The 20,115-nt window shown below is 44.2% G+C and overlaps 1 protein-coding gene across 1 annotated transcript in view; it reads right to left on the bottom strand.

Moving 5' to 3' along the window:
• SHLD1 (shieldin complex subunit 1) overlaps nucleotides 1–20,115 on the bottom strand; it is a 55,075-nt gene that overhangs the window by 8,022 nt on the left and 26,938 nt on the right. The gene's annotated exons all lie outside the window — the stretch shown is intronic.

The following is a 20,115-nucleotide window of genomic DNA, read 5'->3' as shown; positions in this document are numbered from 1 at the left end:
TGAAAAGTTGTTGGTGGTGGGGGGATTCAATTTGCGTGGACTAAGACGTAAGCAGTTATTTTAGGGAAGCAGCAAAACTCTTCCCTTTCAGCCTAACCCCCTCAGGAATCTGAAATTCAAGAAAAATAAAAAGGCTGGCAAATGGTAAAGTGCTCTTGAAAGGCAGCAGGCAGGCACGGAGCATTCCCCCAGACACTGCTCCAAATGTCACCCTGGTATTAAACCCTGCCCTGCTCACATCCGACGCCTGCTGAGCCCAGCTTTTAATTCAGCTGGGAACCTCAGCTCAACGAAAGCTCCCAGAGAACACACACACAGCTTAAACACACCCTGGGTTTAATAAACCACGGAGAAAATCAGCTACAATATGAACTACAAATTAACACTCCTTATCTGCTGAAGGCCAAGAGATAAACACCACTGCCACCTCACAGAGCTGTCTCCAAGCAACCAGGCCCCACAGGCCAGGGCAGCAGGGATGGGCAGAAGAAGGAGGAGGAGAACATAAACCAGCATCATTTAGAGCTGTGTCCCAAGAGCCTGAGGGTGATGATACATCCTCAGCCAGGCCCCAGGGCAGCGGGCTTGGGATGTGAACTGGCTGTGAGCAGCTGCTCTAAGTGCAGCAGCACACAGGGACCGCTGCCATTGCAAAGATCGCAGGTGTCTCGGAAGGGACGGGCACCAACGTAACGCTGAGGTTTTATTTTCACCAGGTAACTCCTTCCCTTGGAGCTCCTAATCATTCTGAAAATACAAACAGCAAATTCAAGAACTCTTCAAATAGGTATGCTCAGAGTGGTTTAATTGATGCGGTTCTGGAGGCAGGAAGAAACCTTAAGCATCCTATTTGTCTCAAACACTGCTTAAGATCTAAGGTTAAAGATTCTATTATTTAGGGGAAACCTTCTTTGAAACATAAATAATGATTTTTATAAAAAAAAATTTACATAGCTGAAAATATCAACCGTCGATTGAAGTTATTATCCAGAAGATGAGGGCATCCAGGGGCTTTATTAAGCCGCAATTATCTGCTGCTTTCCTGTTATACACAAAGCCTTGGGAAGGCAGCCTGACTCACCGTGTCTGTGTAAAGGCACCGATCTCCCAGAGGAACCTCTGCCAAGGCTTCTGGAGCTAATTGCTCAGCTGCTAATTAGGCATTAGGAGAGCACAGGGAGGTGACTGTAAGAACAGCAGCACCATCTCCTTACCCACAGCCAAACATCTCCATGGGTTTCCAAGCCCTGACAGACAGAATCCAACAGCAGCACCCCCAAGCCAAGCCTCTGCCTTCTCTGCTGGTGAAAACCAGAAGTGTCCACCCATGCCAAGGCCCTTATCAGCACTGCTCTGCCCACAGGGAAGACTCACCATTTGAATCAGATTTTCTTCCTGTGAGTAGAAGGACTTTTTTAGCAAAATGAGGGATTTTTTCCTTCTTTGACTCTGTGACTTGCAGTATTGGTTTCTTTTTACACAGAAGGCTCTAATTTAGCTTCAGATCATATTTGTCTTTAAACTCATCCTATTTCAGAATAAAAGCTTCAAACAGGTGAGAAACAATCTTGCCAACCTGATTTTCACTGTTTAACATCCGTAAAATTTTATGGAGGAAATCTGTGTTCTGTGGTGCCTGAAGCAGCTCTCTCACTTTAGTTACATTGCACAGAGGAAGCAAATGATAGTTATTCCTGTTTATAGGGTTTTTTTCCAGCCTAGAAATTGTCAGTTCCAGTCTTGTCTATTCTCATTTTTCCCCCAGCTGATTCTGCAGGGTTAGCTCTTTCTGACCCAAGAAGCATTTCCTAAGGAAACCCTATTTTACTAAGAGGGATGAAACTCCAGAATTCAGAGAAGGATTTTGCTGCGCCCACCTCTTCAGGCAAGAACGGAGAGAGACCCTTGGGAACCTGAATCACCCAAGGACACCTCTCCCAGAGAGGAAGAGGCTCTGAGGACAACATTCTTCATGGTTCTAAGGTGAAAGACAAGCAGGGAGAAATCCTTCCTGCTTCTGGCAAGGCTCACAAAGGAAACACACTGAATTCTTAGACATTTTGCTGATGTGGTCATTCAGAACTGATGAAATTGTGAGCTGAAATGAAAAGTGGACTTGAAAATCTATCTGGGTGAGAATTAGTGATCATAGACCAGGCTAACCCCCCTCCCCAAAAAAAAATCTGGGAGAGTTATTAAATCCCATTTTTCAGGGCTTCAACAAACCCTTTAAGAGAGGCAAGAATGGGGCCCAACAGGCAGTACACTGAATTCTGTAAACACCATTTTGAGGATGGGGCTGACATAAAAAGAGGAAAACTGCCACTTATTCTGAAATACTCAGTAATGGCCACTGGCAGTGACAGGAAACAGCCCTAGATTACAAGTATTATTGAGGAAGTATCACTCTACTTGCAATTATTGCAAAGAAAACCCAGAGCAATATCCTTCCTTTATAGACTAAATACTTTGTCTCTCATTCAGTCACACGTTTTCAGCAATCAAGAGGATCAATAATCTCGAGCTAATGCCTTTGGCAAGAATGAGCAGACAGCTCTCACTGGAGATAAACTGCTCCAGTCCCCAACATCGGTTTACAAACATTCCACCTTCTGCATCTCCTTGGAGAGTGATGTTTATGACAGTTTGCCTGGAAAAACAGGAAATGATGCTATTCATACAGCTGAAATACAAGGGGAAGAGCCTGCCATGACAGTGTTTCTTTAATGAGAAGAACACACTAGAAGACTGACGTATTATATAAAATTCAGCGAAATATTTGCTTTCTTTACAGATTGTGTGGACTTGGAAAAGGAGATGGGGTCAGAGGTTGGTCAGTGTACTCTGCCTTCCCTTGCCACTGCAGCAACTTGAAAGCCCAACTCATTAATCTGAACACACACAGACACACACAGAGGTTACCCTGCAGAGACTCACAGGCATTTCAGCCCTGCACACCTGTGGACATCAGCGACTTGAGAATCGCAGGCAGAAATGCAGTTTCTTGACCAGGAAAATACTGCAAAGCAAGGTACTTTTCAAGCATCCCTCTTGACTTGTAGGTGAAATTATACAACCTGTAAATATTTCTGAGAACAGAAGAGTTATGAGCTGTAGTGCTGTCATTACTCATCTTCATAGGAAGTCCTGCTCTTGGACACCTGAATCCCGATGTGGAGTTGATGCCTGGGTACCACAGCTGATTTATTGTAAAACAGCTGCTGTGGGGAAGGGAAAATGCTGCAAAAATGAGAAGAAGTAGAAAACTGAGTCAAGTAAGGCAGAGGAAGGTGAAAACTCTGTTAAACACAACTTCCTCTCCATTTTGACCCCTCCAACCTACAGACTTGTGTGTCTCCTAGGTGCACTCGTGTGAATATGCTGAACTTTGTACCAACTTAGGTCCAGATCTCAGACTGGTGCATTGATTTTCAGGAGTGCTCGACACACAGATGCTCTCATACCCAATTTAAGAGAAGACACAGAGATTTTAGCTCTGTGGAAAACAATGCCATCTAAGCTTTCACTTCACTAATTCTTCAGGAGCATATCACTGCAGGTTCTCCAGCAGAAGAACAAGAGGGTAGGTTGCAGTTACCAGATTTTAAGATCCTGATCTTTCATTTTTATCCAAGGGCAGAAGCAGAATACTGCAAGAAGTGCTCAGAGATGGGCTGATTCCCTCTAGATGGGATTGAAAGAGCTGAATATGTGCAGCCTGTACCTCTTCAGACCAAAGGTCTTTAGCTCCAGTCAGGACTGATCTTTCACAAGGAACAACAGAGGAACATTTGCAGAGATGGTTTCCTGAATTTACCTGCAAGAAGATGGTTTTGAAACCATGGTTCTTGTCTGTGTCACGCTCCCGGAAACCTGCTGCACCTCAGACAAACACAGAAAGGCTCACTCTCCTTTAAGCAGGAATACAAGAATAAAACCAACAAATAATCTCAAAAAGCACAGGCAAACGGCAGGCACAAAGGCAAAGAAAACTACTGATATCCTGGGGAAAATCTGAAGGCAGAATGGGGTATTTCCCCAGTCTCCCTGCAGGCCTGACGTGGCTGTGAGCACTGACCAGGCTGTGCAGAGGTGTACAGAAAAGAGCAGCCCCACATGCTCTCCAGCCACACAGCTTGGGGTTTCTTTCTTCTGCATGGCCAGTGGGAGCCTGTGCACCAGACATTGATTAAAAAGAAAAAAAAAAACCAGACTCAAAAATAAGAATGGAAGCAAGATACCAATCTCCACTTATCAGCTTTGCACAGGCTAATAAATGAAATAGCCTGACACTGAGAAAAAAATCAGTGTCAGATCCATCAAACAGTCATCAAGGAAATTTTCAAGACAGAAAACTCGAGCTGCACAGTCTGCAATGAAAAGCAAACAAGATATACAAGTTTAATAACTTGGGAGACATTTTCTCATCACTAGTCTGTGACATTTTGGCTTGCTACTTTAAAGGTATATATTGAATAAATATTAGAGCCATCTAGTTTTGCTGCAGTATTACTAAAAATCAGGTAATGGACAGAAATTGGACTAGAGCAATGGGCACATTTATAGACTATTCACAAATGCTGGAGGCTTGAGAACCACAAGGGCTTTTGCTTAATTATCCTCATGCTGTTTAGGGAATCACAGAAAATCTCTTCCATCAGCAGTAGCTTGAGAGAAAATTGGGCTTTGAACGGAATTGTTCTGCCATTTAATCAACCGGCTTTCTGCAGGAATTGCTCTGTGGCTAATAAACCAAGCACCAGAAAAGTGAAATTGGGAATGGTTATAAGCTAAGAAGGATATTAGGAGTGAATCCTCAGGGCTGCAACTTGCCTACCCAACTTTTTCTAGGTGGTGCCATGGCTGCGATACTCTGTGCTTCTGAATGGACTGAGAGAACCTGAAGTACAGAGCAGAAGGGAGAAAGTCCTTGACAAGGAGTATGACTTTGAACAACTTGGAAATACTTCTGAGAACGGAGGAGTTATGAGCTGTAGTGCTGTCGTTACTCATCTTCATGGGAAGTCCTGCTCTTGGACACCTGAATCCTGATGTGGAGTTGATGCCTGGGTACCACAGCTGATTTATTGTAAAACAGCTGCTGTGGGGAAGGGAAAATGCTGCAAAAATTAGAAGAGGTAGAAAACTGAGTCAAGTAAGGCAGAGGAAAGTGAAAACTCTGTTAAACACAACTTCCTCTGATACTCTGTGCTTCTGAAGGGACTGAGTAAACCTAAGTACAGAGCAGAAGGGGGAAGGCCCTTGACAAGGAGTATGACTTCAAACCCTACAAAGAAGAAAAAAAAACCACTGAGCAGGCAAGTCTCCATGCCCATCTTCTGACTCTGTCCTCTCAGGCAGTCACGAGGCAGGCTTGGCAAGGCAGACATTTCCCACCTTGGCAAAAAAGGGCAAACAGCAAAAGGGTTCAGTCACTGCAGCCTTGTTTACACCCTTTTACCTGGCTCTGCAGCCTATTAGTCCTGCTTTTTTTCTTAGCCATGAGCAGATCTGGGCGCAAATCAAACATTTCACCCGAATTAATTGCAGACACGACTCTGGGTAAAGGATGAAGGCAAGTGAGAGCCGAACTCCTGTTTACAAAGCAAACAAAATAAAACAAAACTCCTGCTGTCCATCCCATATTATTCTCACACAGCACCAGGATGCCCCTCCTAGGAGGACACTTCATCAGGGAAGAGCGTGGTGCTGTGTGTGAAGCACTTGCTCAGAGCTCGTCTAGCAACTCCTTCGACTACTGACGAACTGTGGTTAGTGATAGTTACTGCAACCAAATACCTGGGAACGCAAAAATTAATTCATTCCTGCAAAATAAGGTGAGTAAAAGGTTAGATAAACCAGAACAAGTTAGGGCAACTTCACTGTTCCTTCATTAAATCAAACATTTTTCACCCACCTGACACCCTAAGATTGCCTAACTGAAAATACCTACTTCATTCAAAAACAATCACACAAGGTAGGGAAAGAAGGAAAACTATTAAAAACCTAACCCATCTGATATTTGCAGGCAGAAATAGTTTGACCATTTACAAATAGGAAAGAACCACTCTCCAACTGTTTGTCAAGGTGGTGTGGGAGTCTTTGTCTGACTTTTACAGAGCAGGGAGATGAATAATGCTTGTGTTTGTTCAGAATTTGTTCTCTCACTAAGGGCTAGAGAGACTGCAGAAGCAGATATGAGGAAACACCAGCAAGTTCAGAATTTATGATCAGACTCCCAAAACTGCACAGCTCTTTTAAAAAAAAAAAAAAAAGTGAAGCAACCAGTGTGATTGGGGCATCTGGCAATTCCCATTGTTCTTCTGTCATCTGGGTGAGAACACAGGCGCAACCACATTCAAAAATGTCACTGAATTAGTGACACTGATTAGCACTCCTGAGAAATATTAATACAAACATAATTAATAGTATTAATCACATTAATATGGCCATTCACCTGCTCAGAGGAAAAGGCGAATATTTAACATAATGAATGCCTGAAAATTGGTATTTTTGCTCAGTGATGAAATTGTGTAAGGGTAAAATGTAATGATAATACTGTGTAATACGTGTATGAGATAAAACAGATCCTTAACAGTGGAGGCAGAATCCATTTCTGAAATCAAAAGCAAAGTTTACCACCGGGCAATTCCTGTATCTAAACTGGAGATATCAAAGTTCCTATATCTAGAAGCTCGACTCTCCTGGTTCTTTTTTGACACTGGCTGGTGGGTGGGATTTGACAGCCCACAAAATTTAGCAGATCACACCTTGGGGTAATTTTCTTTTAACTTTTTTTTTAAATCTCAAGAAGTTCACGATCAGCTCAAGAATTATGTTTTAAAAGGCCTAAAAAGCAGGCAATTCAAACAGGTTGGATTCTGTGACTGCAGCAAATACATCAGGTTTATTTCTAAATAAAATGGAATCCTGAAAGAAAGGCTTCAGTGAACCTTTTCAGCTTACGGGTTTTTCTTCAAAGTCTACTTAACAGAGGTTTTTTTAGATCACCTGTGAGGACACAAGCAGTTAATTTGTGTTCCACTACCTTGACAAGCTGCTACCTTAATCTCTTCCATTTCCTCACAAGCCATCTGAAAGGCTCAGCACCTCTGCAAGAGGATATTTCTGCACAGAACAGACACCTGAGCCTCTTAAAAAAGGTGCAGCTGCACATACAAGAGCGTACCAGAAAATGCTCATATTCAAAAGTGACTTGGACTCGAACATTATTAAATTACGAAAAGGAAAGTGTCTGGGTGCATTTCCCATTAATTAAACTAAGTCAGGAACAGCTGCCAGAAAATTCAAATGGACGTTCAGGAGATCTCTCCGCTTTGAGATTTTAAAACCTCTATGTTTATAGCACAGGAGTTTTTTATTCCCTCCACTCTACAGACAAATCCACTTCCCACTCCCACATTCTTCCACTTCCCCTTGGCCACATTCACTGCTGAAGTTTAGTCGTGACTCTTAAGACAATGGAAAATATATCTGATGTCTCCCTGAGCTGGAAAAATGTTTAATGCATAAAGGGCACACACACACACAAAAAAAAATAAAAATTGGTGCCCTTGAGTAAGCAATTGAATCAGGGTAAAACAAAGGCTCGCTGAGAATTAAAATAAAACAAATATATCTGTCTGCTGCCCTCCCTGCAGACACTGTCACTCTTTCTTTAGAACAAAAAAAATGAGAGGCCAGGCTGCTGCAGCACAGCCTTGCCACGGTTCAGAGATGAAGGGATTGACACAGAGGTGGAGACAAAAGGTGGATTTTAGTGACCCAGCACTTGTGATCCAATGCCAAAACCTAAGCCACAAGCAGAGCACAGAGAGCAAAGGGAAGCCATCCCCCAAAGGAGGCACAAAAGGTTAATCGTGGGGTGTGCTCTTGTCTCTTCTTTTTTAGGAGTCTACCATCACTACCACGTACTACAGAGTTTAAAACACCTTGGGGTTTTTTTTTTGGAGCTTTTTTTTTTCCCCCAACAATTTGGCTCAGCAATTCATGCTCCTGCCAAGCCACGAGGAAAAGAAGGCACAGGAAAAGTTGTTTAAATCCACTCATGGTCAACAAAACAGACATTACAGGTTTCTTATGATGGTACAAAGAGCCCTAAGCTTTTTAAATGCAATTTACATGAGAGGAGACAAAAGGATTTCGAGCTCTTTAGCAAGAACCATCCCAAGGAAAAAAAAAAAAAAGTGACTGAAAAGAAATTACATCCTGGCTACAAGTAAATGATATTACAGACAGCTAGTTGTCCAACAGGAACACTTTGGACTGTGATAGACATCAAAATAAATCTAATTACCCCTAAAAGTCAGAGAATCTCTAGGTTTACCTAAAAACCAGGAAATGAGCTTTTAATTGTTTTCACTGCAGACACAAACAGAAGACACTGATTAACTTACTGGGCTCAAGAGAGGTAATTATTTGCAGCAGATGCATCTCTAAGAGCAATTCTGTGACAGCTCCAGATTTAATCTGTCTTTGTTTTATGAAGACCATCTGCACAAATTACTTTTTTCCCCTCAGATCTTGGGTTTTGAGGAGAACTCTGCTCAGACAGGACACAAAAAGTCAATTACAGCCCAGTAACAGGCTGATACTGATGCTAGAGACACATGCTGCAGACTCAGTCTAATGAAAAGCCCCTAGCTGAAAACAGGATTTAATTTCCTTTAAAAAAAAACCCCAACAATCCAAACACTCGCCAGTTTGTAAAAATATTAAAAATACAATGGAAAAAGATGAACAGATTATTGAGCACACATGAAAGGGAGAATATTTGAAAAGTTTAGCCAGGAAACGAGCTAAGAAGTATTTTAATAAAACACTCCCTTACAGCTAATGTGCTGTCTCATTCTGCAATATCACCCCAAGAGCAGAACACTTGGGTAACAATATTCTGAAATACTCTAAATCCACAGACTTGGAAAAGTTGTTTAACAGGAGACGCCAACACCTCAGTGTAAACTTTCCCAATGCCTTTTCTCACTCACTGCTGACTAGAGCAAGGCTCCAGCTCTTGTCCAAGCATCACACCCCTCACCTGCAGTGCTTTTAGTGTCTGGAGCTCTGGAGAGACAGCAAAAGAGCCTTAGGTTTTATTGATTTATTCCAATTAACCCCCTGAATGAACTATATCCCCCACATCAAGGGCCACGAGCAGTAGGATTTCAGGAGTTATCCAGAGAGTGAGAAGCCACACAAATTGCAGCTCCTTCGGGTTGACTGCCCTGCTTTTGTCTTAGTTTTTTGCCTTTAAGCAGGACTTAACGTGCACCAAAGCACATTTTGGACAGGGACACGTTTTAAAGACTGCACTGAGCTTTAGGGAATATTCACATGGATGTTAATGAGGCCAGAGATGCTCCCACAAACACTCACAGAGGGAGGACAAGGGTGGGGTTTGGGCAAAGTGTTATAGAAAAACACAAGCCAAGAGTTAAATCAGCATAGTCACTTCTGTGGCTTCATTTGTCACTACAGCAAGAGCCATGGGGGATTTTCTTCAGGGTGTCCTGAAGAAAAGTGAAATCCACAGGAACCCACTGGGCCCAGAAATAGCTGTTTCCAAATTGGCAATCAGCAGTGTTTTGCGAAAGGAAAACCCCAGACACATTACCAGATGTAACAGCTTCCAAAGCAGCAGCCAAGCCTGATTGTTTTCTCGTGCAATAATCAAGTGGGGGAAGCAGACTGCTGCAGTAAAATAATGACTTGCTGGCTGAGAAAAGCTCCTGAGCTCTGTTTGAGAGGTGAGGAGAAAGGGAGGGCCCAGCTATCGCCTGGCAGGGCTGCACAAAGCTTGGAAGGTTCAAGTAAATACCTTCACTGAGGCTGCTAAAGCAAAGAAAGCCTCCTGTCTTCCCTCCAATTTGGCCATCTCACTGTTTTTGGGATCACTCCTGCCTTAACATCTGCCCCAAGATCCCACAGGAACGGAGAGGAGCAGGATCTTGTGGCACATAGAATTGTAGTGCTTCTAAGGAGGGCAAATCTGCCTCTAGCTCCAACGGTACAGCCATGAAATAATGTGTTTTGTTCCATGGCTTTGCTGCAAGAGCATTCAGCTCGGTTTGATCCCCACACATTCATTTAGCACTGCTTTGGAAAGGCAAATCCTGGTTGCAGTCAATAGGTGAGAGACTCCTGCCAGATCCTCTCTGAAGGATTCCCTCCTGAAATCATATTAAGAAGGGGTTAAAGTGGTTTGTTTAGTTGACAGGAGGATCAGGAGAGGGGAAACCATCAGTGTAACCCCAGCAAGCACAGGCTTCCACACTTCAACACACAGCTGGGCACTGGCATCCGCAAACAGCACAGTGGCTTTGTTCTGTGACAGAGGGAGAAACATTTTGGCAAACAAATCAAGTAACAGAGAAGGTTATTAGACTGAAGTATTTAAGCCAGCCACATGCACTTTTTAAAGATGGATTCTTGCCTGAAAGACACCATTAGGTTTTTCCATCCCCTCATTCTAACTCTTAAGCAGCTGCAGAGATTGCAGTTAATTAATCCATAACCAAAGGTTCATCTACAGGTATTTCACTGCCAGGTGCTGTCAATAAAAGAGAAGTCCTGGAGAATTTAGGCGATTGACTATTTCCTGCAGTGTGTAGGAACAGCACAAAGCCGGCATTTTGTTTTCTGCATGAAGAACCTCATTTGCCAACAACACACTCTCTTTGACCACAGGGTCTAACTCACCCTGGTGGGTTTGCAGCTCACAGTTGCTAATTGTGGAGCACGATGCCTTCGTTGTGAGTATCACATCACTATCAACCTCATTTCTGCTTTAATCTTCTGCAAAAGAATGATTCTTCAAAATCAAAAAAATCCCAGCTAGAGTTACAAGAGAAATAAATCACTGTCTCCATTAACTATCAGCAATAGGCGATGTCTTAATATATTTCCCTTTATATTCCAAGATTGCTGGGCTTAAGAATCCTAATATTTCCTTCCATTCAATCCAACCCAGGCACATGAAAGCCACTGGCACAGACTCAGTGTCTCAGGCAACTGGAGTTAACTTCACTCCTGGAATGCTGTCACAGGCTCTGCACATGATTCACACACACACAAATGCTACTGGCCAAGTGCCTCACGCAAAATAATAATGAGCAGCTGTAACAAACATCCTACCACAAAGCACTGCTGTAGCTCCAAATGGATCTTCTCAAGTTATTTTATTTTGCAACTTCTGCTGCCTTCATTACATTTTAATTAAGACTGCACCGGGAGAAAAATTAACCTAGAAATAATAACCTCATTAGACATCCGGAGAAGCAGCAACGTAGAGCAATGTTAAATTCAGCTGAGACTGCAGATGGTAGCTCTGTAAATCAGGTTCTGCTTCAATTCAGCACCTCAGCAGAATGCTCATCCTTCCAAGAAATTCCAAATGAAAGGTGAGATATCATGAAACAGATCCCACTCGTGCTGCACCGTGACCAGAAGTAGAGATGACACATTTCTTTGCAATCTTCACAGACAATAACTGCTTAAACAATTGAATTCAGAATAAGTTTGTATTATGAACAGTACAGAAGGACTTGGCCCAGGCATTGGGTCAGCATATTAAGGATGAGTCCTCCTTCGGTCTGTACAAGTTACTGCACTTTTAGTTTATCTATTGGTTATTCATTAATAAAATACCATGCCACTGTAAAATTTACACATACACAAATACAACCCACTCTGTGGACCTCAAAAAAGTTCCTCCCCTCCCTCAACTCTGCCTTGGCTGCTTCTCTAGTCCAACAATCCCCTCGTGCTCCTGATTCTGGGCATCTCATCCAAGGATTTATTTTCAAGTAACAGTGCTTAAGGGGTACAGTTTAGTGAAGCATTAGCTTTGCCACTTGCAGAACAGGAAAACTCTTTTCTAAAAGGGAAAGGAAGGAGGTGCCAGGCAGGGTTAGATCAGCCTGCTATGTCCCCTCCACTTGTGGTCTGTTCTTTGTGGCAATGTCCTGCTGGGGATATGTGGGTGTGAGCAGACACTGGGAAATAGCCAGCAATAATTAATTAATAAAAGCCTCTGTTGGTGATTAGTAGAGATGAGACTGCATTGCTTGCATGCAAGAAGCCACTTCAATGATTCCAGACCTCACTCTATAGACTCTCACGGCTTTAGGTAAAATTTTCCACTGCCAAGCAATGATCCCATTATAATGTTCCTTGGCAATATTGCTTCACCACCATCTTACAGGTGCAGTCATACATGACTTGGCTAAAATAAAGCACCACATTCCTTTTCGCTTCCTCCCTCACATTCCTATTTTCCGTTCCCATGGTTTCTGGCCTAGCAGGGCCAGGATGTCCACACCCATCATCTCCACAGTACTCCCTGTTCCACTGCCCAGCTGCTCCCCTACAGCCTTGAAACACCCTCAGATGTATTCAATATCTCAGTAGCATTTGTATCAGCCAGAACTACTACCTGAGCTTGCTCTTGTTATCCCAATCAGTGCATAGTTCCCTTTATTCCACTGCTGAGCTCTTGGCCTCAATGATTTCCTGTTGCACTGAGTTTTATAATCTGATTACCTGCTGTGTAAGAAGTGACTGATTTTGATTCTGCTGCCTTTCCTTTTCATCCAACAGACACAGAACCAGCATTCGGATTCCTCTGGAGATCATTACTGGCTTAAATTTCATTTTAAATATAGAAGAAAGAAAAGGTTTGCATCATTCTTTGAGACAGAAATACACGTAGAAAAAGAGACCATTATGAGAGTACCAAAGCCTCCATTCATCTAGAAGACATTATAGCATCCTTTTTTGTTTTCCCATGCATAGTCTTTCAGGTTCATTTTGTCTCCTATTTTCAGATGAAGAAACCAAAAGAAAAAACCCAAGAAACAAACTAACTAAAAAGCACAACAGCAATACCAAAAAAAATACACACAAACCCCCAAATTTTTTCCCTGTCAGGCACTGCAGTCTGTACAAAGCTGGGCCCTCCTTTAGCACTAACACGCATCATTTTATTGCTTAGAGCCGTATAAAACAGCCTGTAGGCACTTATGGAAGGCAGGAATGCAAAGGCTTTACGTTCTCCACAAACCCAAGTAAGTTTTGGAGCAAAATAACCTCTCTGACATAGGCAGTGCTACACTTCCAGAACACAGTGAACTTGCAAAACTCCAGCCCTCACTTGCTTCCACCTCTACCCAGAGAGAACAGCAACAGAGCAGAGCCAGAAATCCCTGGGCAGGCTGAAAAGAACAGCAAGCAGCACACACAGTTCAAGATATTCTTGTCACTTGCTCGCCAGTGCTTATTGCAGCAATAAATAACCAGCTGCCTGCCACCACCCTTCCCAAAGAAACCCTTCCCACGGAGGCTTGCTGGAGAGGCAGCAGCACTGCCCATCCTGGGAGCATTCCATCTGTCTGGGAGGAGATTTCACAGGCACAGAGATGTGCATGAACGAGAGGCCCAGCTTCTGAGGAACCTACACAACACAAAGAAGGGAGGGCAGTGGGCTGTTAAACTTCACGAAATGAAGGAAGGAATCAGATGCAGGAAGGCTCCAGGACAAACTTCACGTACTGCAGCCCACACTGATGCTGAATCACTGGCCTGGCGTTGTTTTGTTTCAAAAAAAAAGTCTTGTGGATGATGATGTTGTGCTGTATTTTATAGTTGCAGTCTGCTGCTAAGGGGCTATGACTCACTATTTTTTATGCTGCAGCCTCATCAGTTGCACGCCAGTGAGCTCAGTGAAGTAAACCAGAGAAAGAGAGGAGAAAAATTAAGCCAGAGATCTAATCTAAATTCAGTGCCAGATGCCCCACAGGTAAGTGGTGAGAGGAGTCTGAGCTGTGAGGCTTCAGGAACACCTCACTGGGCTCGATCCAAGCCAGATGTTACAAAGGGGAAAGCAGCAAACACTGAGAGCAGCACGTGAATGCAAAGGCAGGGACCAAATACCTGCACACAAATCCAGGGAAAACTCCACAAAGACTCCACGCCCCTGGCATTAATCCAAGCAGAGAGAAAGGCCCTGCAGTCAGAGGAGGGTAACGGCAGGCAGCACTGCTTAGAGCTCATCATCCTCATCCTCAACTCAGCTCTGGGGCAGTCCCTGGAGCACTCCAGCAGGTCTGGCTCTACACTAAGCAGCATCCTGGGAGCACAGCTTCTCATTTAAACAGCACCAGCATAACTTCTTAGTTCTCCTCCCTGTCACCAGGCACAGGGGATTCCCTGAAATGTGTTTTGTTTTTGTTGCCAGTTCGCAGCAGCTCCTAAGGAAGCTTCAAATTCAGGGAATAAATCCAGAGGCAATAAGGGACCACGACAATCTGGGCAGATGCATCTTGTTTTCTGTTGCTGCATTTCAGTGCAGGGCCTTTAGGGTCCAATAAACTCCAGATGATTGTCCTACCACACAGTCACAGGCTGAAAAAACATCTGAGTGACTGAGAGCTAAATGTAAGGAAGGCTTCCCTGCGAAAATAGAAGCCAGGCCGTGCATGTTTGATCACTGGTGCCCAAAATTAGGGTCCCCCAAGGCGTTCTGTGTATCAGGACAGATGATTCTGATAAATTACAAGACAACTCCCCTACATTTAGAATCAGACCAGGAGAAAAAAAAAGTAGAAACCAGAGAGCAACTCTGATATTCAAGGAAGGAGCCAACATCTTGGGAGCCCCACACTAAATTTAACATTGATAGAAAGATGCCACGAACACACACCCAGGTAACAGGAACAGCCTTTTGCAGCTTTCCATAACTATTTCAATTACTAAGGATTCATAGCATTTTCTCCCCAGGAAAAAAATAAAGCATTTTGTGGAGGTGTTTCAGCTCTACAGCAGTTCTCACCCTCCAAAGTAAACAAAACAATTCATGCACACATGGGAATGTTTCACAACTGCCATTACTGCATTATTGGAGCACTTTGTTGGAAAAATTACCACCTTGGCTCCCAGGCCTCAAGATTTGCTCTGTAGCTTCTCTTCTCCAGCTGTTCAGGAAAATTGGGAGTTTCACTGAAATTGTTTCCTACAAAAGATGCTTCTCTTCCTAAAAGCAGAGAGAAAAATGGGACAAGTCTAACCTGGACACTCTCCAGGAGGGTCTGCAGGAGCCATGGTCCTTCCATAAATCCCCCCCCTTCACTGATGACTTCCAGGGGCAAGGAACAGAGATCATGGCTTTGAGAAGCCCGAGCAGGACTACAAAAGCAGCTTCAAGCACAGAAGGAACATCGCACTACATATGTGATAAATATTTACAGAATGGGGAAGCCCAGGGAAGCCCATTAAGGAGGAACCCAAGCAAGAAGCAGCTTTTCAGCCACATCTGCACTGCATTTTGCAGCTTCACAGAGACAGGGGCACCTGGCTTCCCAAAGGTATCCCCACCCCAGCCTGACATCAGTCTGTGTCCTGGTCAGGAGGAACTCCTGAGGTCTTCTTTTACTAGCTCAGAAATTGTTCTTTGTTCCCACAATATTTAATGGCATCGTACTAATTGCAAATGATGGCGGAATTTGTTTATTACTCCCCTATAAAACCCATATTTGAACAGCTTCTGTTCCCAATTATAACTTTCCATCTCAAAGGACTCCACATCTGCACTTCAGAGGACGAAAAATGATTCACAAAGAATTCAACAAGCTCTTGTCTATTCTTGCCCATTGAACGAATTCTCGACATTTATTTACAGGATTTAATTCCTTCTCATTTAAGTGATTAATGCTCATGGCCTGGTAAGATAAAACAACATTTGCACAAACATACACAAAGCTGCCTCAGGAACAACTGCCGTAATGACATTACTGCAGCCTGGATTGGATTAGGTCACAGCAATGGACAAACACTGAGGGCTGTGATGAGAGAACTGGAAGCCCAGGCGGGGATGACACTTTAGATAAAGGTAAGGAAGAAATGGGACAGAACAAGGTGGTATTAAAAGCTCCCAGCCCCACCAGAGGGCAGACAGAGCTCTACACACCTGACAGGACCCACTGCCTGGCACTGATGGGATGACCACAGATGTCCCCAAAGTCCTCCACAACTGGACAGGGCTAAAGAAATACAGCAAAAGGTTCATGAGTTGAAATAAGGACAGGGAGAGAGCACTCACCAAACACCATCATGGTAGATTCAGCCTGGGGAAATTGAATTAATTTATTACCAATCAAAAGCAGAGCAGGGTAATAAGAAGCAAAACAAATTCTCCCTCCCAAGGGACAAACTCCCAAGCTCCCCTCCATGCAGAGAAACACAGATCTGACAACTTCAGTGCAGTAGCACAACTCCTTGTCTCTGCTCCTGAAGCAGTTTCTCAGTAGCTGATTTCTAATTACAATGGTTTAATACAAACTGTCCACTCTCATAGAACACAGAGGCACTCCGAAGCATTGAAGTCTAAAAGGCAAGGCACTTTTTTTCCCCTTACTGATGTACGCCCAGGGCTCTAATTCTCCTCAAAAAGGAACAGTATTCTTTCCCAGACTGTGAAGAATAAAGCTTTTTCTGTTCTACGGTTTATTTTTGGCCGGATGCTTTATATAGCACATCCCTGAAAAATTAATGAACACAAGATCCAAGACCAACAGTGACCCAGAGGTGCTTCCTTTTGTGTGCTGCGAAGTTTCCCTGTAATCCTTTTATGCCAGGGGACACAAATTCCACCTTGCCTTTTCATGCAGTACTGGATCACAAAGAGATGCCTGGAATCTGGAATTTGGATGCCAAACTCACCAGAGCCACGGAGTCACCCACTGAAGGGCCTGCCCAGAACCTCAGCGGAGCTGCACGACTTCAAGCCCACTGCCCCACATCAACTATACAAAATGTAACAGCGTTGAAAGATTTCGCCTTTCATTTTTCTCTTGGTAAGACTCGAGTTAAGACACTTGATTAAAAACAGAGGAAAAAAAACCCTCTGAAGTTTGAAGCCTGCCGGGTTGGTGGAATCAGAAATGGGAAACATTGAGCACTAGAGGGCAGCAGGAAACAAACCAAAACCCGTAAAAATCCACCAATTCCCAAAACAGGGACTATGTTCTTCAGCCAGGCCACTGTGCTTAACCAATTTCAAACCAACACACTGTTTAAAAAAAAATAAATCTGTTGTTCTGTGGTTAATAATAATTACTTCAGTTGTTCGGGACCACTGCTCAAAGTGAAGTGGGTTTGCATGTTAACTTTGTGCAGTCAAAGAAGACTCTTCACAAGACACCTTTGGACAGCACCCTTCCCTTCACCTTCAGGGCAAACCCAAAAGTTAAATATTCTCAGTGTAATCGATTTCTTTCAGGCAAAGGAGACTATCAGAAGTTTCTGTATCTAACCTGGAGTGCAGTTATGAGTCCTTTCTAGCTCAGCTGCAGCCCGGTCTGAAAGTGATTTAAAACACCACACACGTTTTGGATTTACAAAGTTACACAGACCTCTAGAAGAGACTTTATATAAAAGTTTCTAGCCAGAAAGAAAAAAAGCTGTTTAGGAAATCTGGCAACTCTTGGCAGCAGTGGCAGCTCAGAGAGCCAAGGTGTAATTTCTACACCAAGTAATGAGCACTGAGTTCTGGGCTGACCTGAACCTCCCAAGAGCCAGCCCTGAGAAGTTGCTGCTGATGTGACAAAACACACTCCTGTCATTTTCAGCCTCTGCATCAGCACTTGGGAACAACTCCCGGACAGGAAAAGCACAAGCCATGCTAGATCTCTTCAGGAAACACAAACCCACTACTGCAAAACAGATTAAGTAACACTTGACAGGCCTGAGGATGTGAAAGAGAGGAGAGAGCATTTAAGGACGAGTCAGAACACGTGCACCAACATTAGCACCACTCCTCAGCTGCTAAGAAAAGACACAGCGACCCAGCACAAAACTGGGCACGTAAATTCACTGGGAACAGGTAACATTGTTTTTTCCCAGAGGAATCCCAACTGCCCGTAAAACTGACAGCTTCCAAATTCAGTAGAATTTCTCCAGTTCTGCCTGAGCACAGAGCACGGGCAGAGCCCTGTGCTCTGCCAATCTGTAGAGCACATCTGTTGTTTATTCTCTAATCCCTTCTGAGGTTGCAGCTTTTCCAGGTAAATAGTATTTTTCCACTGTCCCTGGTACTCTCTGGTTCAGTGCCCTACATGAGAAGTCACACTGCCAGTGATTTATTTCTTTGGAAACCACCTTTATTGGCTTCCTGTGAAATACTAATCCAAATAATTTAAGGCTTTCCCACACATACATTTGAGTGCTGCCTGCCAAGTAGGAACTTCTGCAGGCAACGTTTCTTAGTCCAGAGGAAGTGGTGAGGTCTTCCTGGTGTATTGAGCAAACTCAGTAACGCAGATTAAAAAATGATAAAACAATTAGATTTATAAAAGTTATCTTCCAGTATGGGATTAAAAAAAAAAAAAAAAAAGATGAAGCATTTACTGATCCCATTTAATTTTCTCAGTCTACCACCACTTAGGACACTGGAACTCACTATGACAAAAAGCAAAAGGTATGAATGGCTGTTGCAAGAGCAGAACCCTCATTTCCACACAAACATTCAGTAATATTCCAACAGGAGTGGTGTCTTCTTGCCTGGGGATGCCTGATTTCAGGAGGTACTCGTGCCTAATGACTACTCTGCTATTAAAAGTGACGGAGCCACTCCAGACTAATAAAACCTGTAAGTGGTGCCTCAGGCAGCAGGAAGAGCCCAGGACCATTCCCACCTCCTGAGGCACGGATGGTGTGGGACCTCAGTCAGCCCCAGCCCAGTTCATGCTGCAGATGGCAGAAAACACAGCCTGTCCTGCCAGTCAGCTGCAGTCCTAAGGAAGCTGCCACATCCCCAGAGACCTGTGGGGCTTTGGAAATGCTTCTGAACCACTGAGAAAGATCCTCACCCATCCTGCCCGAGCCCCAGGACCCGACCTGGTGGTCATTCTGTGGGGTGCATCCCACAGCCACTCCTCTGTCACTCACAGGGTGCCACAGCAGCTCTCAATGTCTCGTGACAAAACAAACAAGCACCTCCTTCCCCAGGATAGATTTGGCAGAAGCTGCTTTTCCAAGAATACCTGACGTGGGCAGATAATTTCTAAAACCATCTTCCAGTCTCCTCTGCCACAGTGACCAAACTCAATGGGTTGGGACGTTGAAGTTGCATCAAAAGAGAGAGTTCAGGTGGGTATGTATATTAGTTTGGTGCTGTTACGAGGAGAAAACAACCAAGAGGTTCAGGGCATGAGTTGGTTATCCTGTGACACTCGGATTACTTCACTCCAGGAGCATCCCACAATTATTGCTAAGTGGTTTCAGTTGTGAGCAGTCCCCAGGAGGATTCATGGGCCTCACCTGCCCTCCTCAGCACACCTGGAATCCCCAGTGGCAGCAGGAGGTGTCAGGGACAGCCAGGAGGCAGGATGTGACCTCTCAGCATACCTTGGTGCTGAGCTTCAGCTGCCTGCTCCACACAGGCACCACAAACCCTTCCCCAGCACTGGCATTTCCTCATGGGCTGCTCCCACTAAGCCTCAGACATTCCCGGGGCTGCCAAGTGCTCACGCAGTTATTCCGCGTGTCCCATCCAACACAGCAATCAAGGCCAGCTTGCCCTGAGCCACACCAAATGGTGTTTGAGCAACACATCCCAGAAACTGCCTCACAGCCCCCAGGATTGCTTCATACCTGTGGCACTGGGCTCCTGAAACCAGAGCAGGCAAATGCCTCCCAGCCTGTCAGAGGAGCCTCTCCATTCTCCTCTCCCGTGACAGTGGAAAAGGCTGGCTCAGGACATTCCTCGCAGTGCTGGTCACTTCTCTTACACACAAAAATAAAGCAGAGCCTCAAGCCAGACATGTTATCGCGCCAGTGCAACGTGGATCGTGGAATGTGAGACGTGTTGTGGTTTAAAGCAGAGGTTAACAGCAGAAGATCCCCATCGTTATTAACACAAGGCATGTGACTTCCTGGTCTGTGTGGAAAACCAAAGCAGGGCTTGGTTTTTACTGCTGGCAGGTTCCACTACAGCTCTGGATGTCCCACACCTAGACCTGAAGGCAACTGCACAGGCAATCGGGCAAAATCAGCTGGCAGATCCCACTGCTTACCAGTTTAGCACGAAAACAGTGAAATTCC

The sequence above is a fragment of the Chamaea fasciata genome, unplaced genomic scaffold (assembly GCF_029207755.1).
Source record: "Chamaea fasciata isolate MVZ Bird 193981 ecotype frontalis unplaced genomic scaffold, bChaFas1.0.hap1 SCAF_3, whole genome shotgun sequence".
NCBI classification, from domain to species: Eukaryota; Metazoa; Chordata; class Aves; order Passeriformes; family Sylviidae; genus Chamaea; species Chamaea fasciata.
The sequence above is the reverse complement of the archived record's forward strand: the minus strand, read 5'-3'. Positions and strand labels throughout refer to the sequence as shown.